Source organism: Bos indicus x Bos taurus, chromosome 25, assembly GCF_003369695.1.
Source record: "Bos indicus x Bos taurus breed Angus x Brahman F1 hybrid chromosome 25, Bos_hybrid_MaternalHap_v2.0, whole genome shotgun sequence".
Taxonomy (NCBI): Eukaryota; Metazoa; Chordata; class Mammalia; order Artiodactyla; family Bovidae; genus Bos; species Bos indicus x Bos taurus.
The window spans coordinates 39,905,238-39,929,473 of NC_040100.1; the positions used below are offsets into that span (position 1 = coordinate 39,905,238).

The 24,236-nt window shown below is 55.1% G+C and overlaps 12 non-coding genes across 12 annotated transcripts; 4 read left to right on the top strand and 8 right to left on the bottom strand.

The window, feature by feature from the left end:
- Positions 1-356: 356 nt before the first annotated feature.
- Positions 357-428, bottom strand: TRNAP-AGG. Its single transcript has one exon. It is a non-coding gene; the product is annotated as a tRNA-Pro (tRNA).
- A 783-nt stretch (positions 429-1,211) lies between these two features.
- TRNAP-UGG lies at positions 1,212-1,283 on the bottom strand. The gene has a single exon. It is a non-coding gene; the product is annotated as a tRNA-Pro (tRNA).
- Positions 1,284-4,821: 3,538 nt separating this feature from the next.
- Positions 4,822-4,894, bottom strand: TRNAK-CUU. The gene has a single exon. It is a non-coding gene; the product is annotated as a tRNA-Lys (tRNA).
- Positions 4,895-6,059: 1,165 nt separating this feature from the next.
- On the top strand, positions 6,060-6,132 carry TRNAR-CCU. The gene has a single exon. It is a non-coding gene; the product is annotated as a tRNA-Arg (tRNA).
- Positions 6,133-8,142: 2,010 nt separating this feature from the next.
- On the bottom strand, positions 8,143-8,214 carry TRNAP-CGG. The gene has a single exon. It is a non-coding gene; the product is annotated as a tRNA-Pro (tRNA).
- A 1,196-nt stretch (positions 8,215-9,410) lies between these two features.
- On the bottom strand, positions 9,411-9,483 carry TRNAK-CUU. The gene has a single exon. It is a non-coding gene; the product is annotated as a tRNA-Lys (tRNA).
- A 3,540-nt stretch (positions 9,484-13,023) lies between these two features.
- TRNAK-CUU lies at positions 13,024-13,096 on the top strand. Its single transcript has one exon. It is a non-coding gene; the product is annotated as a tRNA-Lys (tRNA).
- Positions 13,097-14,467: 1,371 nt separating this feature from the next.
- Positions 14,468-14,540, bottom strand: TRNAK-CUU. The gene has a single exon. It is a non-coding gene; the product is annotated as a tRNA-Lys (tRNA).
- Positions 14,541-16,774: 2,234 nt separating this feature from the next.
- TRNAP-AGG lies at positions 16,775-16,846 on the top strand. The gene has a single exon. It is a non-coding gene; the product is annotated as a tRNA-Pro (tRNA).
- A 3,235-nt stretch (positions 16,847-20,081) lies between these two features.
- On the top strand, positions 20,082-20,154 carry TRNAK-CUU. The gene has a single exon. It is a non-coding gene; the product is annotated as a tRNA-Lys (tRNA).
- A 536-nt stretch (positions 20,155-20,690) lies between these two features.
- Positions 20,691-20,762, bottom strand: TRNAP-AGG. The gene has a single exon. It is a non-coding gene; the product is annotated as a tRNA-Pro (tRNA).
- A 2,853-nt stretch (positions 20,763-23,615) lies between these two features.
- On the bottom strand, positions 23,616-23,687 carry TRNAP-UGG. Its single transcript has one exon. It is a non-coding gene; the product is annotated as a tRNA-Pro (tRNA).
- Positions 23,688-24,236: the final 549 nt, after the last annotated feature.

A 24,236-nucleotide genomic window follows, 5' to 3' on the forward strand; every position in this document is an offset into this window, starting at 1 on the left:
TAAGTCCCGGGGTCAGCGAGGACGTGGAGGGCCTGGATTTGAGGCGGGGCTGGGCTCCAGACGCAAATGCCAGCAGCGCATCTCCTCTCTGCACGCCAATATCCTGGCCTCCTGACCTGGGACTGTGGGACCCAGGCTTGACGGTTCAGAGACCTGCAAGCGAAGAACCACCGGCTCTTAATGCAGAGGAAGGGAACCTCTCTCAGTCTTCCGTGTCTGGAACTCGGACTGAAAATGTAGCTTGTAAAGACACTCGTGGAGACACTTTGGCTACTGGGCCTCAATGAAAATTTTGAAACGACGACAAGGGGAGGCACAGAGTGGGCCCTGAGACCCGCAAGTGGGGAAGAAAAGCAGGGCTCGTCCGGGATTTGAACCCGGGACCTCTCGCACCCTAAGCGAGAATCATACCCCTAGACCAACGAGCCGCACACACTACGGGTTTCGGCTCCCCTCTCTGATGCCGTGGTGTCTGGGAGCTGGACCCGCGACGCCAGTGAGGTGGTGCAGAAGGGAGACCCCAATTTCAGACCCACCGGGAAGTGCGGGGTTCCAGGAATGACGCGCGCGGAGAAAACCCAGCGCTCCTGGGCAGGCAAAACGGACAGAAGCCCCTGCGCTCCGACAGTCCGGGGTCCGCGCCGCCTCCCTTCCGCTGTCGGGCGACAGAGAGCCCCGGACCAGGAAGGGCGGTCGGCCTCTGTCCCCGCGCCGCTCATCGGTCACTTCGCAAGCCTCCTCGCAGCCGCGAGCGCAGGGGACCCGCTGGACAAAGCCGGCGAGGGACTCCGGGTCGCGCGTGCAGGTGGGGAGCGCTCGAGAGCGGGCGGGGGCGCGGAGGGTCCCGGAGCCTCGATCTCTGGGACGCTCGCTTTGCGGGCGGCCGAACCCCCAAGACGTGGCCCCGGGTGATCGCTCAATAAATGCCGGCGGAGTGCATCGAGGGGACACCGCCTCCGCCTCGGCCTCCAGTGCTGCTCGCGCTTCTCCCGGCTCAGCTCCCCGCTCCCGCCCCCGCAGGTCAAAACCAAGACAGCCCTCTTCGGACGTGGGGCCCCCAACCCCCGAGGCTGAATGTGAGAGTCGCTTTGTTCTACCGACTGATCCGGCCGGACAGCAGCGGTCCTGGCCTCAGATGCCCTAGGCGCGCCTTGCGTCTCCCCGACGCTCCATCAGGTCGACCTGCAGTTCTCCTTTTAAAGAAAAGGAACGGGCTCGTCCGGGATTTGAACCCGGGACCTCTCGCACCCAAAGCGAGAATCATACCCCTAGACCAACGAGCCGACACACACAACAACCCCTCCCCCCTTCCCTCTGCAGGTGACTCCGGGGAAGCTCGCCGTTGTAGCTCAGTTGTCAGTGTGTGCACCTGCAAAACCCGCTCTGTGGGTTCTTGAGGTCGCGGGTTCGCAGCCGAACTCCGGCCTCAGACAGATGGTTAGCTCATTGGCTCCTCCTGCTGTGGGAGATGGAGGGAGACTGGGAAGCTGCAGCTCTCCGTTCTTGGGAGGTCCCTGAAGCCACCCACCCACCTGGCCTCAAGTGGCTGCCGTTGACTCCAGCCCTGCACCTCGCCCGCAGGCGGCTCTCTCCAGGACCTATCGGGGGTGCCTGGACCTGAGGCAAAGCAGACTCTGCAACTACCGGAACAACATTTTATCCCTCTATTTAATTGACATCTGAACCAAATTCTCCTCCAAACAGAGCACTATCTCAGCAAGAGGAGGAGAAGGCGGAGGTTCCCAGGGAAGGCTCACTGGTTCAGGCGTGAGTGAAAGTCGCTCAGTCGTGTCCGACTCTTTGTGACCCAATGGACTATACAGTCCGTGGAATTCTTCAGGCCAGAATACTGGATCCATAAGCCATTCCCTTTTCCAAGGGATCTTCCCAACCCAGGGAGACGAACCCAAGTCTCCTGCATAGCAGGCGGATTCTTTACCAGCTGAGCCACTAGGAGTCTCCATTAGGAGCAAAAGGGTCGAATTCCCCAGGCAGCCTAGGTCTTCACACTTTTTAATTGGGGGGCTTGTCAGCCTTAACGGGCATTAGTTCTGGCCTTGTCCTGAACTCCTTACTCCCCTCGCCTTCCAAAAATGGGAGTCTACAAGCCCCACGAGAGGCCCAAACGCTCAAAGGAGAGGACGACAGCGAGGGCAGGACCCAGCATAGACGCCTATGGTGATCAGGAATTTATGTGTTTCCACTCACTGAGCCTTTAACAGGGCAGTTTTTAGTCGGGAGTGGACAGCTGGGAGTAGAAAACTAGCTCACATGGGACAGGAATCCACAATACACAGAGAAAAAAAAAAAAGGCAGCGAAAAAGTCGCCCAAAGTGGGGCTCAAACCCACGACGACCCTGAGATTAAGCTAGCCGGGCAGCTGCGCTTTGCCACGTGCTCCGAATTTCCGAAGGTGACTGGCTATAGACCACTCCAAATGACAGGAGAGGGCAGGATCGGGGTCAGAGGGGACATGGAATCCTCTCCGGGCATTCTGAGTGTCTAGACTGCCTAGAATCTGTGGTGTCCTCAGGCAGAGGAGGAGCTGTGCGGGGCTGCAGTGGGGCTCCGCACTGACGGATGGACGGCGGTTGGCTGGTGGCTCAGCGGCGGCCAGAAGCCCTGCAGCACGGACAGAACTCAGGGCAGACCCAAGGGGGATGATCTCACAACGTGTAGACGGACACTCGGCCCCAAATGAAGATGGGCCCACCTACTTGCTGTTGCCAAATATCTGTTAAAGCCACGTCTGGGCTCAGGATGATGCCAGGGTCTGCTTCAGATTATGGGTATTTTCAGCTGCACAGGTGGCCCTCAACCCAAACCACCAAAGTCAGACGCAGCCTGAGATCCCGGATGTTGCCTGGTACTGAGTTGAATCGGTCTTTCTCTGGGCTTTGACACAGCCTGAGGCCCACATGTTGACTCCAGTCCCCACCATGAGGCCAGGGGATGTGGGTGTGTCAGCTTGAGGAGGCGCCAGGAATATGAGGACACAGCTCCTGCCTCAGGGTGGTGGAAAGCAGGCCTGAGCCGTGGGTTCCTTCTGCCAAAATATTTTGCTGAGCCCCAACTGACTCTGAGTCTGGTCGGATCACTGATGGGAACCCTCAGGATCCAGAGCTAGAAGCTGCCATCTGGGACAAGACTCTTCAGGTTTCTGCCCAAAGTGGGGTGGAAGAGTGTGAGGTGTGGAAGAGTGTGGGACAAGAGTGGGCCCAGGGAGCTGGGAGGGGGCCTCAGAGAGAAAACCAGTGCTTCCAGCAGCCCAGAGTTGCCTGGCTCAGGGAGGTGGCCTGTGGTGGGCAGACAGGATGGAAGCTCAAGCAAGAATTAGTTTTGCAGTCTTGAGACACTGTTCTAAATGATTTACCAAAAAAAAAATTAACTTAATATCCCAAGCAAATCTTTGAGGCATGAGCTGCTATTATCCCCACTCTACAGATGGGGCCCTTGAGAGGCCCTTGAGAGCCCAGGCTTGGTGGGTCCAGATCTGTGAAGTCCAGATGGGGAATAGAGGAGCCTGGTCCTGTAGCCCTCCCCCAACCCTAAAAGAACTGCCCAGGATTTGCATCCTGGACCACTCACACCTAGAGGGAGGCTCAAAACCCCAGGCCACCAGCCACTTGGGTGTGGAGATTTCCTAGATCTCCACAAGGTTACTAGAGTGCTCCTGAAACTGAGGTTCAGGGACAGAGTCTGTGCAGGGAAGTATGGATGTGTGGGTCAGGGACATAGATCAGTCCACAGTGTCCCAAAGTGATACCCAGGGCAAGGGGGGGAGAGCAGGGCTTGGACCCCAGGACTCCCTGTCAGTACCTACTCCCTCCTGTCTCAACCCCTTTGCTCTCCATCATAAAGTAAAAGCACCTGGAATCAGAGTCTGTCATTCCAGGCACACCACAAAAATGTCCTGAGGGCAAGGGAAGGGCTTGTCCAGCATTTGAATCTGCCCACAGAGAGGGATCAGAGAAGGCAATGGCACCCCACTCCAGTACTCTTGCCTGGAAAATCCCATGGATGGAGGAGCCTGGTAGGCTGCAGTCCATGGGGTCGCTAAGACAGCGACTTCACTTTCACTTTTCACTTTCATGCATTGGAGAAGGAAATAGCAACCCACTCCAGTGTTCTTGCCTGGAGAATCTCAGAGGTGGGGGAGTCTGGTGGGCTGATGTCTATGGGGTCGCACAGAGTCCAACATGACTGAAGTGACTTAGCAACAGCAGAGAGGGGTAGGATGTGAGTCTCACTTGGTGTGAGGGCACCAGGGGCCCTATGGAACCATCCAAAGCCATCTGAAGAGTATAACTGAGGCACGGAGACCCCAGTCAGTCAGGGAGCAGAACCTACACCACAGCAATAGGGCAGGGACCCCTCCAGGCCTGGCTTTGTCTTTTCTTGTTTAAGACACACCCTCCCTGCTCCCTCTGCCCCGAATGTCTCCTGAGGGGAAAATCACACCCCAAATCGGTGTCCTTTCTTCCTCCTCATAGGATAAGGTGACTAAGACTTTGTGTTTGTTTTCTCAGAAAAGTGAAAGTCGCTTAGTCCTGTCTGACTCTTTGCCACCCTCCATGGACTATACAGTCCTTGGAATTCTCCGGCAAGAAAACTGGAGCCATCAACTGTTCCCTTCTCCAGGGGATCTTCCCAACCCAGGGATGGAACTCAGGTCTACCCACATTACAGGTGGATTCTTTACCAGCTGTGCCACCAGGGAAGCCGTTTTCTCAGGAAGATTTCTCCAAATCGGATTCGGAGTTATTGAAAAGCCCATGCAAAGCCTATGCAAATGACAGGGGTTCCCAAAATAGGAAACCCCGCCCAACGTGGGGCTCGAACCCACGACCCTGAGATTAAGAGTCTCATGCTCTACCGACTGAGCTAGCCGGGCCTTGCTAGAACAGGTCAAGCCCAGGTGACTGGCTGGCTACTCCTACATCGCCTTTTCTTCCCATCTTCTTCCTCCTGCCAGAGGTTACAGGCACTGAATCGCGGAGCTGCTGTCTTCCACTCTTGATCCAAGTTCTAGGTCCGCAGAGGAAAGTCGGGTCCCCAGTCCCTCGCTCCAGCGAGTACTCGCTGGAGCCTCCACAGCGAGTCCCCTTTGCTCCGGTAGGGGCAATTTGTGGTCTGGGGTCGCAGAGTCCTCAGCCTGGACGCCCGAAGTGCGAGAAGCTGCGACCTCCTCCCTTCCTTAGCATCATCCCGGATCGGGTCCCGGATTCGAGCCCCAAGGGCGTCGTCGTGGGACAAGGTGCCGCGCGCTGCTCGGAGGACGAGTGCGGAGGTTCTGAACTCCATCTCCTTCCCCAACTCGGTCCTTGCCCACAGGTCCCATCCGGGTCCCGTGGTCCCCCTGAGTCTCCAGGTAAGACGAGCAGAGGGTGAGGGACACTTCTTCCAGCAGGAAAAGTCTGTAGCCACCGCCTTCCCTGTGCTGGGCACTAAAAAGGGGGGAGAGGTGATGGATCCCCTCCTCCTGGAGCTTTCCCGGCTTGCCCCTCCTGAAAGCGACAGTGTCTGGAAACTCGGGGATGCCCAAGACTGTCGTGAAGGGCCAGTCGCCCCCAAGGCCAGCACCGTACCCTTAAACCAAAGAGCCAGAACGAAGATGACGCATTCTGGTCCTTGGTCGCCCTGACACCGCCCTTCCTCCCCTCTCCCACGCCCCCGCCCCCCGCCCCGCAACTAGGGCAGAGGCGGGATTCTCTGCTCCGAGAGAGGGAACCTGGGGGAAGTTTCGGTGCCGATACCCTGAAGGGGATGGTGAGGTTATGCTTGGTGTTCTAGGGTCCGGGGTTCGGTGATACACACTCAGGGTGGCTTCCACCACCACCCCCACCTCCACCCCGACTCCCTCCTCCATCCCCACCAGGCGCAGGGGGACTTGGGCAACCCTGGGACCCTAGGGTACCGGGCACAAGGGTGCATATATCCCAAGCCCGTGCTTGTCCCTAAACAAAGGAAGCAGAGCAGCAAAATACTGGAACAGAAGTCTCGCGCTCTAAGTGTAGAAGGGGCGGGTCCTGGACAGGAAGCGAGCGCCTGAAGAGCACGCCCCGGTGGCCTAATGGAGAAGGCACTGGCCTCCTAAGCCAGGGATTGTGGGTTCGAGTCCCACCCGGGGTAATCGGTCACATTTTGGCATCTGTATGTTGGGGTGGCTTCTGTCAGCAAAAACTGTTGTCAACCTCATCCCTGAGAGCTGCACCTTCTAGGACCCCCAAAGTTGGAGGACGGGTGTTTCTTTAGGTGTCTCCAGTGAAAGTGAGGAAGGAAGGGAGCTGGCTAGGGGATAAGGGACATGTCACAGAGGAGCAAAATCTTTAAAGTTCTGATATGTCCTTAAACTATTTAGAATGTTTACATTTAAAAATCAATGTACTTTTTATAGACTGAAAAAGACCATATGATCATCTCAATACATGCAGTAAAGGCACTTGATAAGTCCAACCTCCATTCCTGATTTTAAAAACTCTTAGCAAACTAGTGTTTGAGGGGTAGATGGAAGAGATAACAAAGCCATGAGAAAAATGTTGAGGATGATGAATTTGTTCATTATTTTGACTCTGGTGATGGTTTGGGAGTACACAAAGGTCAAAATGTATGAAATTGTGTACTTTAAATGTGTTACACTCTATTATATAAAAATTTTAAAAAATTGAAGTATAAATGATGTACAATATTTTATGTTACAGGTGTACAATATAGTGATTCACAATTTTAAAGATTATACTTCATTCATAATTACTAGAAAAATTGACTTTATTCCCTGTGTTGTACAGTATATCATTGTAGCTTATTTTGTACATAGTAGTTTCTACCTATTAATCCCTTATCCCATATGCCCCTTTCCCTGTTCCATCTCCTCACTGGTAGCCATTGGCTTTTTCTCTAAATATCTGTGAGTCTGAATAAAGCTTTTTTTTTTCTTTTTTAATGACCACAAGTTATTTGACACTCTTTGCAGTGAGGAGTGGGGGGTCTTTGGACTGACCCCACTTGAACCTCAGTGAACTGTGGCTGTGACTTCTTCATATAATAATGTAGGGCTGAAGTGACACTGTAGGACCTTCAAGGTTGGATTCTAAGCGGCTGCAGCTTCCATCTTGTCCAGTAGAACACATACGTGGGGTTCCAAGTTGCCAGGTAAGAAATTCAATGAGCTAAACTAAAAGTTGGCAAATATTTTTTTTTCTTTATTTTTTGATTGGAGGATAATTGCTTAACAATGTTGTGTTGGTTTCTGCCCTACAACAATGTAAATAAGTCATATATATATATATATATATATATATATGAAGGAAATGGCAACCCACTCCAGTACTCTTGCCTGGAAAATTCCACGGATTGAGGAGCCTGGTAGGCTCTGGTCCATGGGGTCGCAAAGAGTCGGAAGCGACTGAGTGACTTCACTTTCTTTCTTTCTATAGTTCCTTTTGGAGAAGGAAATGGCAACCCACTTCAGTGTTCTTGCCTGGAGAATCCCATGGACGGAGGGGCCTGGTGGGCTACAGTATATGGGCTTGCAAAGAGTCAGACACCACCAAGCAACTAACACACACACACACACACACACACATACACATGTATAAGCCTCCCTTCCAATGGCGAATGTATGTAGTGGAAGAATTTTGAATTCTGGAACAAAAGAAGAATGCCTTCAATCAAATTTCTATTTAACATCTTATTAGATGTCAGATCTTAACTACTCTATTGGGGATCAACCCGAGACTCCAGCAATGAAAACGGCGAATCTTGATTAACCACTGGACCACCAGGGAATTCCCACAGATTTTTAAAATAGTAACAAAAAGGTGAAATTAAGTGCAGTATATTTTAACTAAACCAATATATATCTAAAGTGTCATTTCAACAAGTTATCAGATCTCTTACTTTATTTGGATCGAGTTTTCAAAAGCCAATGTGTATTTTTACACCTTTACCAACGCATCTCGGACCAGCCGGAAGAAACCCGTGTCCAGTTTCGGGAAAAAGCTGCGTGCGGGGAAGGAAGAACCGAGCAGAGCTGTGCGCTGGAGCAGGGACCGTGAGTTCAGGTTCCCGGGCTCGGGAGAGGTAGGTTTGCTCTCGGTTCTCCGGGCTCTAAAACTATGGGTAACCCGGAAAGGGTAACCTGGGCTCGTCCGGGATTTGAACCCGGGACCTCTCGCACCCGAAGCGAGAATCATACCCCTAGACCAACGAGCCACCCCTGCAAAGTCGCTCTCAACTCTTCGTTTACAACTATTCCCATCCTTGCTCGAGTCAGGTTTATTCCGAAGTAGACTGGCAGAGGGGCCCTTGAATTGGGGCGGGGAGACCCAGGAAACCCAGGCCAGCAGGGGCAGAAAGAGAGGCCCGCTAAGCCAGGATCAGGAAGGGTTGATTCCTGGACCACAGGGGGATTGATCCCCGCCCTAGGGGAGTGAACAGCAGAAACATGGGGGCGGGGGGCGGGGGGCGTGGGACCAGAGGCTTGGATGAGCGGGAGGGCATCTTACAGGACGAGCACCGGCAGTCCAGGGGACCCCGAGCCTCAGGCTGACAGCGTGGGGCTGTGGATTGTGGCTACGGAGCAGGCAGGCACAGGGGACTGGCATCAAGCAGGCGCCGATCCCCTAAGGTGGGGCCTGTGCCCTAGAACCTCCAGAGGAGGAGGATCAGGGGAAGGAGGTGACCGCTCCGCCTTATGCGCCTGGCCCCAGGACTGCCAGCCTGTGCGCGGGAGAAGAGTGGCGGATCCCCCTTCTGATCCCCAAAGCCCCACACGGTGGGAGAGGACCACCTTGGGAGCCTCCTGCGGTTCTGGGCAAATCCCTTCCATGGGAAAAGTAAGGCAGGGTGGAGTCAACAGGGGCTGGCTCATTTGAACAGTTCAGTGGGTTTTAGGGTGTGGGGGCTGGGTGATCAAGCCCTGGGTGATTCGGGCCAGGGGAAATATTGGCTTGGTGTGTGAAAGTTAGATAAAGACATGACTCAGTGTGTGGACTGAATTTGTTGGTTTGCAAACTGTTTACTTCCTCTAGGAATTAGCTAGCCCTGGGGTTGGGAGTCTGTCACCAGCCAGCAGGCACCTCCAAAAGATCAAACCATCAAGAAATGAAGATCTTCCCTGTCTTCTTCTTTATGAAAGTTCCATGCTTTCTCCGTGACCCTAGGTCGTCGTTGTTGCTTAGCTGCTCAGTCTTGTGGGACTCTTTCTGACTCTGGACTGTAGCGGACCAGGCGCCTCCGGCCATGGGTTTCCTAGGTAAGAACACCGAAGTGAGTTGCCGTTTTCTTTTCCTAGGTCGAGGTCTTGAAATTTGGTCCCCGGGATTTGTGATTGGTGTGGCTAGGACTCTGTGAATGTTTGCTTGCCGCATAAGACTCTGAACTCCCCTAACGCAGCTTAACAAAAGCTACGCCCAACGTGGGGCTCGAACCCACGACCCTGAGATTAAGAGTCTCATGCTCTACCGACTGAGCTAGCCGGGCGGCTCTTTGATCTTTTTTTCTTTGAAGGAACCACCCCTGTCCATAGGTCCCTGCTGTGCACAGCTTGGCCCCTTCCAGTTTACTTGAGAAACAGCCAAGAAGCCTCAGGTTTGAAGACTGCCAGGGGGCAGGACGGCCTCGACTGAAATGCAGAGACTTGCCTAGGGTGCCCAGGGAAGGGGGGAAAGGGGAGGCTGACCCAGACGGACAGATGGAGGCCAGGTGGGAGCGTGCAGCGCTGGGAGGTCAGTGCCTGGGCCCCTGAAGCCCCATGCACGGTCCCAGGACCCCGCACGCAGGAGGCAGCCCCATGAAACTGCCTTCTTGCTTCCCAGATATGGGATCAGAACCCAAGTTTCCCCCGACCATCCCTCCTCCCGTGGGGTGGGAAGATCAGGACCCTCTTGCAGACGGAGGACGGAGTCCTGAAGATTAGGCTCACTAGAAATGGGTAGCACAAGGCGTTCTTATCTACTGTGGTCTTGGGGTGAGTCCCCAGGGCCTGCAAGAGCTCTTGAGGACGAATCTGGGCCCCGTGGCCCCCGCCCCCAATACACACTACCCACCCCACCCCAACCTACACCCTGATTTAGGGCGGACCGTGTGGCCTGAACCGGAATGACCCAGGAGACCCGCTGCAAGCCTGGAGGGGGAACCCGGTACCCAGGGGGTGTGACGCAGTGTCCAGGGCCAACTTCTTCCTTCCCAGTCAGTTTCTGGAATAAGGAAGGGAACTGTGAGGCACCTAGAGCTACACGGGGGCTTTGGGAGCCCAGCCCAGGAGCCCCAGGGTCTGCCCTGGACCCTGGTCCCCCTTCCTGTAGGGTGAGACTTGGCTTTGATCCAAGGTCAGTGGCTGGGGCTGGCCAGTTGGTCTTGAGTTTGGGTTTCAAGGGGAGCCCTCATGCGGTCCCTGCGACTGGGCCTGGGCCAGAGGGAGGGCCCAGGGGCAGTGGATGGGTGGAGAGGCGATCCCCTGGCCCCTGGGGCCCAGAGTGTCGATCTCATTTCTCTCTGGAGAGTAAGGCAGATCCTCCAGCCACAAGCTCTGCTTCCTTCCAGGGAGGGAGGATCTGGGGACCACCCAAACTGAGTGAGGGAGAGGAGAGAGGAGGACGTGGATGACACCAAGGAAAAATAGGAGCCCATATGCTGTGGCTTGTTCGTGTAGGGGTGTGATTCTTGCTTTGGGAGTGGGAGGTCCTGGGTTCAAATCCAAAATGAACCCCTATGGTTAGCTGGTTTGGGGGGGTTTTTTGTTTGTTTTGTTTTAGGAAAATCTGTCAGTGGTTCAGCACCACAGACACTGGCATTCCAGACCACAGAGATGAGGATATACATCAGACTGAGAGAGAGCAGATGCCAAGGACCACCAGCCAGGGGGACTTTTCTGTTCTGAGGGTGCTTTTCTTGCTTTAGATGTGAGAGGTCCTGAATTCAACCCCAAGAGTTCTCTTCAGAACCAAGCAGGCAGGGCCTGGCTGTACTGTCTGTGTAGACCAACAGCCCTCGGTGTTGGAGCCAGCTAGGAGTGTGGGGCTGCTGGCTCAGGGTGTCACTCAGGCAGACAGGGCCCCCTGGGGCAGGGGGAAAGACTGGGCTCAAAGGGCAGCCCCTTCCATAGCAATCACCCCCACACCCAGCCCAAGGGGCCACCTGCAGGAGCTCTTTCTGATGGCCTCTTCTGTTCCTAAACCACATGACTCCTGTACTCAGGGCAACACTTTTGGCCTAGTTCTGCAGTCCCCAAACTGTGTGTGAAGGCACCTTTATAGCATTTTAAATTTTCCAGGGATGTTTTGAAGTTTTGAGAGAAAGAGCAATAGTCAACATCCATTAGACACCATTCTATGTGAACCACTGGTTCGAGGCCGTTCAGTTTCAAGTTTTATGATTATATATATATATATATATATTTTTTTTTTTTTTGGCAAAGTTAAGTTTTCTGTGGCTTCTGTGGAAAAAGCAAGCACTGCTGGAAAATCAATGTGAGTGGGAACTTAGAGTGGCGGTGTTCAATCTGATTCTGGGGTTGGAGAAGCTGTACAGGGCCCATCAAGTGCACACACTCCATTAGAAAATAATGATGATTATTCAAAAGGAATATAAAAATAGTATTAACAGTATTCTTCTCAAAAAGGCACTGTGCTGGGTTGAATGGTGTCCTAATGCTCACGGTCATCCAGAATCTCAGAAGGTAGGGTGCCTGAACAGTAGTATATTTATTAGATGCTATATATATATATCTCCAGAATCAAACATATATAGAGCATCATAAAACTTGAAACTGAACTGCCTTAAACAAGTGGATTTGTCCAGGATTTGAACCCAGGACTTCATGCACCCAAAGGAGGAATCATACCCCTACACCAACAAGCTATCATAACCTTACTGACTGTCCTTGGTGTCATCCACGTCCTCCTCTCTCCTCTCCCTCATTCAGTTTAGGCGGTCCCCCAGATCCTCCCTCCCCGGAGGGAAGGGGGGCTTGTGGCTGGAGGATCTGCCTTACTCTCCAGAGAGAAATGAGATCGACACTGTGGGCCCCAGCGGCTGGGGAGGTCGCCTCTCCACCCATCCACTGCCCCTGGGCCCTCCCTCTGGCCCAGGCCCAGTCGCAGGGACCGCATGAGGGCTCCCCTTGAAACCCAAACTGGAGACCAACTGACCAGCCCCAGCCACTGACCTTGGATCAAAGCCAAGTCTCACCCTACAGGAAGGGGGACTAGGGTCCAGGGCAGACCCTGGGGCTCCTGGGCTGGGCTCCCAAAGCCCCCGTGTAGCTCTAGGTGCCTCACAGTTCCCTTCCTTATTCCAGAAACTGACTGGGAAGGAAGAAGTTGGCCCTGGCTGGACACTGCGTCACACCCCCTGCGTACCGGGTTCCCTGTCCCAGGGTTGCAGCGGGTCTCCTGGGTCATTCTGGATAATTCAGGCGGGCCGCCTAAAGCGGGGCGGGGTAGGGCGTGGCGTGGCAAGTGAGTGGTGAGTATTCGGGGCAGGGGTCAGGGGGACCAAGGTTTGGCCCTAGGAGCTCTCGCAGGCCCTGGGGACTCACCCCCAGACCACTGTAGAAAAGAACGCCTTGTGCCACCTATCTTAGTGACCTTGCCCTCCCGTCTGCAAGAGGGTCCTGATTTCCCTCCGGCCCTCACGGGAGGGAGGGACGGTTGGGGGAAGCTTGGGTTCTGATCCCATATCTGGGAAGCAAGAAGACAATTTCGTGGGGCCGCCTCCTGCGTGCGGGGTCCCGTGACGTGCATGGGATTCAGGGGCCCAGGCACCGGTGTCTCAGCGCGGCGCGCTCCGGGGCCTCCATATGCCTGTCCGTCTGGGTCAGCTTCCGTCCCCCACCTCGCCCCTCCCCGCCCCGCTAAGCAAGTCTCTAAATTACGGTCAAGGCTGTCCCGCGCCCTCGCAGCCTTCAAACCTGAGGCTTCCTGGCAGTTTTTCGAAAAAACTGGGAGAAGCCAAGCTGTGCACAGCAGGGACCTACGGACAGGGATCGATCTTCCAAAGGAGAGACAGGGTAAACAAGCAGCCCGGCTAGCTCAGTCGGTAGAGCATGAGACTCTTAATCTCAGGGTCGTGGGTTCGAGCCCCACGTTGGGCGCAGCTTTTGTTAAGCTGGTAAGGGAGTTCAGATTCTTCCATGTGGAGCAAGCATTCACAGAATCCTAGCCACACATATCTGCAGATGGGGCTACTGGTAAAGCAGCCACCTGCCAATGTAGGAGACAGAGAGACGCAGTTTCGATCCACGTGTCAGGAGGATCCTCTGAATGGCAACCCACTCCAGTATTCTTGCCGGGAGAATCCCACGGACAAAGGAGCCTGGCGAGCTACAGCCCATCGGGTCGTGAAGAGTCAGACACGACTGAGACGACTTAGCACGCACACACACAAGTTGCCCAGATTGTGGTAATTTGTTAGGGCAACCACAGCTAACACTGGTCCTGAAGGTAAGACTTTTCCCCCCCCCTCCCATAAAGCTAATAAGGTATACGGACCTAACTATTCTGTACCCCAGACCGTTCTTTCTTTTCACGTAAGAACACCAGGAAATATTCCTGAGACTAAGTGTGCCTTAGTCTGGCCGGAGTAGCAGCCTGGGTCCTGGGACCTGGAGTTCCAAGGGTCCGGGGGAGAGGCAGGGGCAGCCTCGCTGATGGCACTCTAAGAGAAGTCTGGGTTCCTACCAAAAAATAAAGCAAACCTGCTCCCGTCAAACACCCAGCCTGCCCTTTTAGAAGGCTAGACCCTTGAGAGAAAACAAGAAAATCCGCTGATGGAAACTGTATCCCGTCATCCTCGCTTTCCCCCAAATCGGGAAGCGAAACGCCCCGTGTCCATGTCCTTTTTACTGGGGAGAGTGGAGCAAAGTTGAGAGCCCCCCCCCCCCCCCCCCCCGCCAAATAAGAGACCACCGATTGCCGGGCCCGGGGGTGAGGGGCGGGTTGGGGAGGGAAGTTCTGAGCAGCCCCTCCTCAGGCACGCGGGGAGCCCTGCTTCGGAGGAGCCTCCTGATGGCGCTCCCCAAACCTCGGTGCCTGGAACTGGCCGGGGCGCTCCGGGCTCGGAGAGTCGCCCTCCATCCCCGCCCTGCCCACCCCCGCCGCCGGCACCTACACCCCGGGCGGCGGGCACCCTGGGGCTCCCGGAGTCCGGGGTTCTATGAGCTCCTAGTCAAGTGCAGTGGCGCCGGTCGCTCGGGGTTTACTAAATCTAAGATCCAGGGGCTGGGCGTCTTCTCGGGCCAGGTATTCAAAAGCTGGCTGGCGGGCCAAAGGTCTGAACCGCTTCGCTCAAGGTGGAGACGGAAGTCTGCGGCTGAAATGTGTGAGGATCCAGGGAACCGATTAGGTTGCTGGCAACGTAGGTCCCCTGGCTGCCTGTATCGGTAAAAACCTCTGGAAACGGTTCTTAGTATTTTCCTTCTGGTGGTGTGCCGCCCCTGTGGCCTCTTCATCATCCAAAAAGCACACGCCCAACGTGGGGCTCGAACCCACGACCCTGAGATTAAGAGTCTCATGCTCTACCGACTGAGCTAGCCGGGCTTAGACGAGGGGCGTTTTTGACTCCCCGCAGCTGAGTCCCAAAGGCGGGTCCTGCAAAAAAAAAAAAGAAGAAGAAGAAGAAAAAAATCGGCACAGGTGCGGGCGTCCTGGAGCCCGCCCTCTGGGCATTCAGGCTGTTGGCACAGTCCCTGGACGTCCAGCCGGGCATCGTCCCCCTCCGCCTCCCCGCGCCCTCCGCCGCCTCTCCCCGGACCCCCATTCTCATGCAGTTGTCGGCAGGCAGGGATTCTTTCTCTTACTGTTAAAGTGGAACTTTTGGCCTGGGGCCATTAGCCACAGCCCTGGGTCAGGGTCTCTCAGGGTGGTCCTCGGGGGTTGAGGGTGGGGGCAAGGAACAGCCCCTCTCCTGGGTCCGAGTATGGCTCAGAGGAGCCCGGATCATGGCTCCCTCTGCCTATGTAATCCGGAATCTAACTCATGATTGAGCTCCCATCTATTTATGGCTTCAGTTGTTTAAAATGACCTTAAGAATCAGCCCCTTGCGCTCCTCTTCTGACCTATGCGCAGCACCACAGAGTCCCAGAGGGGAGGGCTCGTGGGCTACTCCTTTGCTCCTGTGTAGGGTCCTCGCATCCGCGACTCCAGGGAGCCACTGCTCTGCCCACGACCACCTGTGTCTTGGGACTATCTTGGAAGAGTCAGAAACTGATCCTGGGCCCTTCCCAGGATGCTTCGTCTGTTCAGAAGGTCTCTGGGACGGGGGTGGGGGGATGGGGGGATGGGGGGCGGGGGGGGGGCGGGGGGGGGCACATTGTTTACCATTCCTGCTGAGCTTGGAAAACCCATCCTGGGTAGGATTCTGTTCCTGACCTCTCTCCTCTTACCCACAAAGTTCCAGAGTCTAGAAAAGCTGCCGCTACTGAAAAGTCAGAAGGACTAGACTGGGACATTCCAGGGACCCCTTCCCTGCCTCCCTCCCCCGCCCCCCCCGCCCCCCCCTCCACAGTACCAAGTGACAGCTCTAGCTTTGAAGGTCCATTGGAGGAGATCAGAAATGCTAATACCCAAAGCTGAAGCTCCATTTGCCCCAAACCCGGGCAATAGAAACCTTCTCCAAGACCCAACACACTGTTCCTGCTCCGGGTGGAGCCCGGGCCCACGATCCCTGGCTTAAAAGGCCAAGAGACCCAGCAGGCCCTGGGCCTTCCCCCACAACAAGGCTAAGTCTTCCCTTCCTTCCACCCGTGGACCCTGCATCAGCCCCTCTTCCAACACCCACTCCAGTCAACCCCACTGCCTCTGCTCTGTCCCACATCTCCCCCTCTTCTCTCTGCCCCAGGTCAGCACTTGAACCAGCCTTCCTGGCCTTCCAGGTGTGTGTGTGTGTCTGCTCAAAGGTCACAGCCTCCCCCACTGGGGCTGGTGCCCTTAGAGCTGGTCCCTGCAGAGTTCTCAGCACAGGGCCTGGTACATGGAATGTGTGGGATGAGTCAGAATGCACAGTGGGGAGGAGGGTCACTGAAGTCGCAGGGGCAACAGGGACATGCAAGGGTGGTATCTCAGGTCTGACAAGTCCCGGCAGAATCTAGGTGTGAGCTCTTCTGAACGTTTTAGGGCCTGGGCTTGGGTGTACAGGGAAGAGCGGGCCCTCTGCCGAGCTCTGAAGAGGGCAGAGCCTCCGGGGCAGGGGCCCAGGGATGGTGGTGGTGGCGGGTGGCCTGTGGACAAGGCCACCAGCTCAGGGATGGAGGCTCCCGCGGGAGGGCCCTGGGAAAGGCCCAGGCCACATTAGTTGCTCCTCTGGGGTGACCAGTGCACGTGGCCCCTAAGCCTCAGGAGACCCACATTTCTCTGAATATAATTCTCTTCCATGGAGAAGACTGACAGCTGTGTAGTTCGTGGCCTTGTCGGGAGCAGAGGAATCCAGGCACCGCGGCTCCAGCTCTGTCCCCAGTCCCCAGCCTTTGGTTGTAGAGAGAGGAAAGGACCCTCAAGTTCCTCTGCGGTGGAGGCCTCAGTGATGGTGGCCTGGCGTCGCCAGTCGAGCCAGGACTAGGGGAGGCAGAACGGAGTACCAGATGCCCAGAGGATCAGGCTCCCGGACCTGGTGCGCACAGGCGCGGCGACACTGCACTCTCCTCTTCTAGACGGCAGAGAACTGAACTTACCGGAGCCCTTTGTGAAGCACCTCGGAAGCGGGGAGCCGTGGCCCTGAGGCTGGACAGGGAAGTGATGTGACGATAATATGGAATGGGCAAAGAAAGTGTTACTGTGGCTCGTTGGTCTAGGGGTATGATTCTCGCTTAGGGTGCGAGAGGTCCCGGGTTCAAATCCCGGACGAGCCCATCTTTTTATCCCCAGAACTCCCAGTGTACCTATTCCAGGGCCTCTTGTGGACACCACGTGTGGTCTGATGTACCATCACCCGCCCGCCCCATCCACTCAGCCCGCTAGCCTGAGCGGAAGGGCTAGAGGTCCAGAATCTGAGTCCTGAATTTGGGCTCCACATTAAATAGCTTAGCGGGTGGGAATTATGAAGAGAGAGCCCCAGGCACAGCGGGCGACCACAGCTCCCGCCTGGGACGCCGAACCCTGCCCGCGTCCCTGTGCCGCGTGGCACAGGCAGGTGGTTTTCCCCGCCTGGCCGCCAGGGGGCGCGCCGCGCCAACGCTGCCGCGCGATGAAGAGCAGCGCTTCCTCCCCGCCCGGGTCTGGGAAGGCTCCCGGGTCCGTTCCGGCCGGGGGAACATCTGGCCGCCCGGCTTTGCTGCTGCTGTTCTTAATGACCCGTGCGGGGTCGGGCGGAGAAGGCAATGGCACCCCACTCCAGTACTCTTGCCTGGAAAATCCCATGGACGGAGGAGCCTGGTTGGCTGCGGTCCATGGGGTCGCTAAGAGTCGAACACGACTGAGCGACTTCACTTTCCCTTTTCACTTTCATGCATTGGAAAGGAAAATGGCAACCCACTCCTCTTGCCTGGAGAATCCCAGGGACGCGGGAGCCTGGTGGGCTGCCGTCTATGGGGTCGCACAGAGTCGGACACGACTGAAGCGACTTAGCGCAGCAGCAGCGGGGTCGGAAAGCTCCCCTGGACCACCACCCCTCTTCCCACGGGGTGAAAGGAGATAGTAGGGAGCCCGTGCAGGACTGCTCCGAGCATCCACCTGAGGAAATGGACCCCTTAACTTCGGCCGAAGTGTCTCCTCACCTCCCTTTTCCCCTCCTGGGACCTGAAACGTCGGGGCCGTTGGCCCAGCACCTAGTAGCAGCGTCCCCTCCTCCCCCGCCCTGCTTTAATCCGGCTTCTAATGATGGACATTAACGTTCCCCCCAACCTTCTCTTTGTTCACTCGGGGAGCAGTAGGAGGCGCCCCTCCTGCCTCCTGCCAGGGGCCGTCGGCGGAAGCCTAGTGGACAGTATGAACTCTCACTTCCAGCCCAGCAGTGTGGGACCCAGCAGTGTGGGACCCAGCAGGTCCCATCCTGTGGGAATTGCCCTCAGCAGACAGCAACAGGGTGACCCCCTCTTTCCCTACCGGGGGGCGCCTGCTCAGAGAAGGCTGCTAACCCGGAAGATTTAAATGAGATCTAGAGTCTCATAATGCCGAAACTGTCCAAGATGCAATTGAAAACCACTGATGAAACTGAGAACTAGAAAAATGTCAATTTGAAGGATAAATGACAATCAAGAGAAGCTGACTCAGGTATTGGAACCATCGGCCAAGGAAGGCAAACGTGGTTAAGCAGCCATGTAAAAATGCTTCAGAGAGCAATTACAAGCCACTTAAAACAAATTTAAAAATGAAAGTCTCAAATAAATAAAATAAAGAATAACCAACTGAGACGCTTAGAACAGAAACATACAATAATCAAAATAAAAAACTTAATTGACAGGCAATGGCAGGATCAACAGGACAGACGAATCAGTTGAAGATATAACAATAGATATTACCCAATCTGAAGAACAGAGAAAATAAACTTAAAAAAATAAACCAAGTAACAGAGCCTCAAGGCTTTGTGGGGCTTTAACAAAATATATAATATTGGAGTCTTGAAGACCTAAGAGAAGAGAAAGATGGGGCTAAACAGTGTTAGAAGAAATAGTAACTAAAAAAGAAAAAGAGAAATGAAATCGCTGAAAGTTTCTGGTGGATTAAAAAAATAAACAAAATTTAGAAGAGGATGTACTTGCACCTCTCCATTCTTTGATCAAAGAATAAAGTTTTCAAAATAAACCTTACTTTTAAAAGTTTTGAAAAAAAAAAATGAAGCAGAATCACATAACCCCTCATCCCCCACCCCCACACCAGAGCCTCCTCTGTCTCTGTGTATATTTGAAACCTGTGTACGACATTGTTTCACCCATAAAAGTTTTTTGCCTTAACTCTACAAATAAAGTCCTCCGTTTTGAAATAATCTAATGCCATGTGCACATCCAACAGCATTAAGGATGGCCCCACAGTATTCTATGGTGCTCAGTGCCTGCAGGCTCCTGCTGCCTCCTAACCTCCCTTTGCATTCGGCTGGCTGGTTTCAGGATGCAGGCCAGCTCTGCACATGGGGACTGGTGGAGTCTGAAATCTCAAGGGATCCTCAGAAAATTCTCTGAAGCACCCTGTCTCCAGAATTTGGGGTAGCGGGGATGGGGGGGAGCAGATAACCTCTGCCCTCACTCCCAGTCCACTGTATATCTGAAGTGGCTTTCTGCTCTAGAGAGGCAAGCTGGGAGGGGGATGTGGCAGGGTAGCCTCATCCTCAGCCTACCCAGGTCTCACAAGTGCGGGGCAACCATCTGCTTTCTTCCTCCAGGGCCACCTCACTTCTGATTCTGAATCCTGGGAGACTGGCCGAAACAGGAGTGAGCAGGGTAGGTGTCCTGGTGGGTGCCCCGGGGTCTCCAACCCCTTCCAGCAATCCACCACCAGGTCCTTGGTTCCAACAATTCAAGATCACCCAAAGGACAGACCGAGAAGGGTTGGGCAAAATAAAACTTTAAATAAAAAAAAAGTTTATTTTAGATAATGCGCAGGAAGCATGGATGGTGTCATGTGAACATAGAATCCAGTAGAATCCAGCATGTCTAACAATTCTTGTCAGTTCACGGGTTTGTTTGTGCAAATACAGTGGTGGGTCCCTTGCCATTGCCCGATTTCAGTTGGTCTCCTCATCCAGGAGTATCCCGATCAGCTTGGGCAGGTCCACCCTCAGTTCTGTGCCAGTTGCAGGGCTCCTGGCAGCTGCTGAACAGCTGTCTGTCTGTCCCTCTGTCAGTGTGGCATCTCACCCCACATGTCCCTTACTCTATCCCAGTCCCCCTACTCCCCTCGACTCCCCCCACTTTCCCTGACTCCCCCATTTTCCCTCACTCACCCACCCCTCCCACTTCCCCCCACTCCCCTGCCCCTGCAAGGCTGCTTTCCTGCTGGGGATTCGGGGAATTCTGGGCAGTCTAAACACACAGAAGGCCCTGAGAGGACTCCACATCCCTGCTAACCCAGGGACGTACCCCACCCAGTCATTTGGGGTGATCCACAGCCAGTCAAGTTCTGAAGCTTGGCTGGAGTCTACCAGTCACATGTGCCCGGCTAGCTCAGTCGGTAGAGCATGAGACTCTTAATCTCAGGGTCGTGGGTTCGAGCCCCACGTTGGGCGTCCTTTTGACAGGATCTCTAAGCAATTCCTGCCTTTCTGTTTAGGAACAAAATGCACCAAAGGTGAAGTCACGCAGCCTGTGACTTTGCACCGCGCTACCCTGCCCAAGCTCTCATAAGCCCAAAATGTCCACTCCTTACAGTGGATCTGCTAACTCACCAGATTTCTCAACTTCTTTAACCAAAGGAACCCTAGAAATAGATCCATTAACGATTTGAACCTGGATTCTAGACCAAACCCACACACCAGTTTTTCCTTTGGTTTATTTAGGGGAGCGAGCGAGCCAGCTACTACTATCTCTGCATCTGCAGGACAACATGTCCACGGTCATAAAAAGCTCAGCTTACACTAGGATGCTCCTTTGGGAGTCAGGGGAGAACCGAGTTCCATGTTCTCTCTACCAGGAGTGGCCCTGTAGATCTGAGCAACCCAGACCACTGCTCGGAAGGATGAGGATGACAGCTGAGGTGGGAATATCCATATCCGGTGAACGTAACAACAGTGTGTCCCCGGGACACAGCCTTTTATTAAAAGCAGGGCTCGTCCGGGATTTGAACCCGGGACCTCTCGCACCCTAAGCGAGAATCATACCCCTAGACCAACGAGCCACACAATGGTAGTCTCCTCCCCTCCTGATGAACTCAACGTAGCTCTGTCCTCCCTGGTCTGGGACTGTCCCTGATTCCTCAGTCCATGGATGGTTCCCTTTTCCCCGTGAGTGTCATGAATGGAAGGATTTGATTCCGTGGACGGGGGTGGGAGAAGGGGTGGGAGGGGGCGGACATGGGACTTTCCTCATTGTCCCACGCTGAGGCTCCAAGTTGGCGAGTTCCAATGGAGGTTTTGGAGGGTTCGGCTTCTCCCCTCTCCTTCTCTGTACAAGGAACACTGAGGCGATCAGCTCAGCAGAGCACCCCCATTTTGCCTCTGTCACCGGACTGAGGCCTGGGCTGCAGAATGAAGCTTGAAGTAGAGTTCGGATCCCGTCCTCGACGTCGCGGGCTCCTAGATGCCTCCAGGACCACCTGGCTCCGCCAGCACCCACTGAAAACACCTGCCGAGGGGTTGCCAGTCTCACAGCTGGTCCAGCCTGGAGAACCGCCTCCAGAGTCCCAGACTCGAATCCCAGTGCAGACCGCAGCCAGGAAGGGGCCCCAGCGATGGGTGGGGGTTTAAGTAGGGAGTAAAAGGACAAGGGAGGAAGTTGCTCAGAAAAGATGCCCCAAGGTGCTGTCGCCGCTGATGTGACCTGGGTCACGGTGACTTCCTGTCTACTGAACACACACGGACCCCTGACCTCAGTGACCCTGTTCTGGCCACTCGCATCCAGCGGGTCTGGGTCCACCACCCACTGTGCCTGCCCCATGATCCATTCTCACAGGGCCAGGACCCACACCCGCTCTGCCAGGAGTTCTGTTTCAGCCCTAAAGTGACCAGAAAAAGCAAATGGGGCTCCTTGGGGATTTGATGCCAAATTTGATGCCAAAAAGCTCCACAGGGAGCTTCCTCTGCAGTGCTCACTTCCCGTTCCCTGGACAGATGACAGTCAGACCCCAGCTGCAGGCAGAACCTAGACTCAGGGCCTGCCGTAGAGGACAGCAGATCTTGGGTGCCCAAGTAGGGAGGGGGTTGAGGCAGCTCGGAGGGAGGGGCAGCCCTGACACAAAGATGAGTGGACCTGCTGCTGGAGGCAGTGGTGGTTTCCCTTCAAGGAATGCGAGTCTTAAAAGGTTCTGTCTGTGGGGGAAGAAAGTGCTGGCCAGGGAGCCTGGTTACCCTGGTTGATGCCCACTAGGCCTCAAAGGCCAAAGAGGCCTCCCTGGACATCCAAATGGGACCCAGGGTTCTGTTCAGGAAACGCACTCAGTAGGGGACTTGAGAGTCAGGAGGCATGAAAGGGGCACCAAGCATGCAAGACTCCAGGCTTAACCAGAGAAACTGGGGCGATTAGATCAGAGAAGAGGGTCACCAGCCCCCTGCCCCCTCTGCATGTGCTGGGCAGCTCTGGCCCTGTGGCAGCTTGCCTGGCAGGGGCTCTGTGCCTTAATACCCTGGGGAGGCCCGACTCTGGGCCTGGGATCAGAAAGCCGCCTAGATTGGGGGCCCTCAGATTCCAACCAAAGTCTCAGTCCCTTCCTGTATCAGCCATGTCTTTTCTGTATTCTGTTGTTTAGATGTCTGGAACCTTGCTGACTCTGGAGCAAAGGCCTCTCCCAAGGTTGGGCAATTCTTTTTTTTTTTTTTTTAACATTAAAAACATTTATTTTTGAATTTTTAATTGGAAGATAATTGCTTTACAGTATTGTGTTGGTTTCTGCCATTCATCAACGTGAATCATGCATAAGTTATATGTCCCCTCCCTCTTGAACCTTCCTCCCTGGTCAATTGTGCTCAGTTTTTCAGTCGTGTTGGACTCTTTGCGACCCCATGGCTTGTAGCCCGCCAGGCTCCTCCGTCCATGGAAAATTTCCAGGCCAGAATATTGGAGTGGGTTCCCATTTCCTACTCCAGGGGATCTTCCAGGCCCACCGACCTGGTCAGTTCTTCGAGATAGCAAACAATTCCTCCGTCAGCAGGCATTTTTCAAAGGTAAACCAACCAATCCAGGGTCCACAGCCCACGACCACCTGTTTTATCAAACTCTCACCCTCTGGGCCACAATCCACCTGCAGAGTCACCTCAAGGCCAGGAAACAGACAACCAGGGACAGCACCTGTGCCCCCGATCCCACCAAACTTATTTCAGCCAGCCATTTAAACCTGTCTTCCCTGCCTGACCTGTTTCACCCTCCCTGAAGCCACAAGAAAGTCTCCTGCCCACATTTTCTTCTTCCTTCCGACACTGGTGCGTCCCCGTCCCCCCTCCCCCCACGGAGACGTGCCACCTCCTCTTGGAAACTGTAATAAGCCATCTTCTCAGTAGCTGGATCTGTTGGCCTCAGAAAATAATAATAAAACCTATGAAAACACCGCAGCTCTTCTAGCGGGAGAGGAGACCCCGTGTCCGAAGCACCGCCCCCTGGACCCCGGTGGGGACTGGTGGTCCATTTTGCGGCCCCATGCTCAGTCTCCTCTGCGGTTTCCTTCCTTGCCTGGGTCGTGGAAGACCCTTTGGGCAGCCCCCGTGGGCTTGTCCTTTACTTGGGTCATAAAATTTGAGTTTATTACCCAAAGTATAAACACACGCCCCAAGTCACATCATCACCCAGTCCAGTGACCGTCTGGCACACGGAGCTGGTCTCCCGAGAGCCGAGACTGACTCATCTCGGTCTCCTCCCCCAGCGCCAGGCCCAGAGCGACCCCAGCGCAGTGATGGCCACTTGGCAGAACAGAACCGAGCGCGGACGATCGGATCGTGGCCGGCGGGAACCACGATTCGGTCCCTCAGGACTCCGCAGAGTTACGAAGTCTTCAAACCGAAAGCTAGCTGGTGTCTGGGGAAAGGGAAAAAGAAAAAACGCTGGGCTCGTCCGGGATTTGAACCCGGGACCTCTCGCACCCAAAGCGAGAATCATACCCCTAGACCAACGAGCCGGTGTTACAGTGGCTCCTGGTGCCTGTCCTTGGAGGCCTGAGACCGCGGCTCCGCCCTCGGATCCCGGGCTGAGAATCCGCAGCCAGATCCTGTGGATGGTTTTGGTTTCGATTCGAGAAGGAGAGGAGGAGGCGCAGCGCGGCCGGAATCTCCGGGTGAGGGGGCTCCCGCGCGCTCTGGCCCCCGGGCCGCGGAGCCAGATTCCCCGCCCCGCCCCCATCCCCCCACCCCCACCCCCACCCCCGGCCACGAGGGCCACCCAGTCCGCAGCAGCTAGAGGAGGGGGAGGGACCGTGCTGCTGGGCGAATGTGGTCTCCCATGGTGGACCCCAGGACAGAAATTTCACCCAACATGCGACACGAGGAGAATGAGACTCGGCCACCTCCCATCCGGCCGGTCCGGGGTGACCCTCGAGCTTCTCCTGGTCCCTCCTGGTCTGGGCTCGGCCGCAGGAAAGCCTCACGGATCTGGAACCTGATGTAGGGGTCAGAACTGGGGGTAGTGCTCACTTCTCCCCGAAGGGCAGCTGCTCCAAATTTTAGTACGA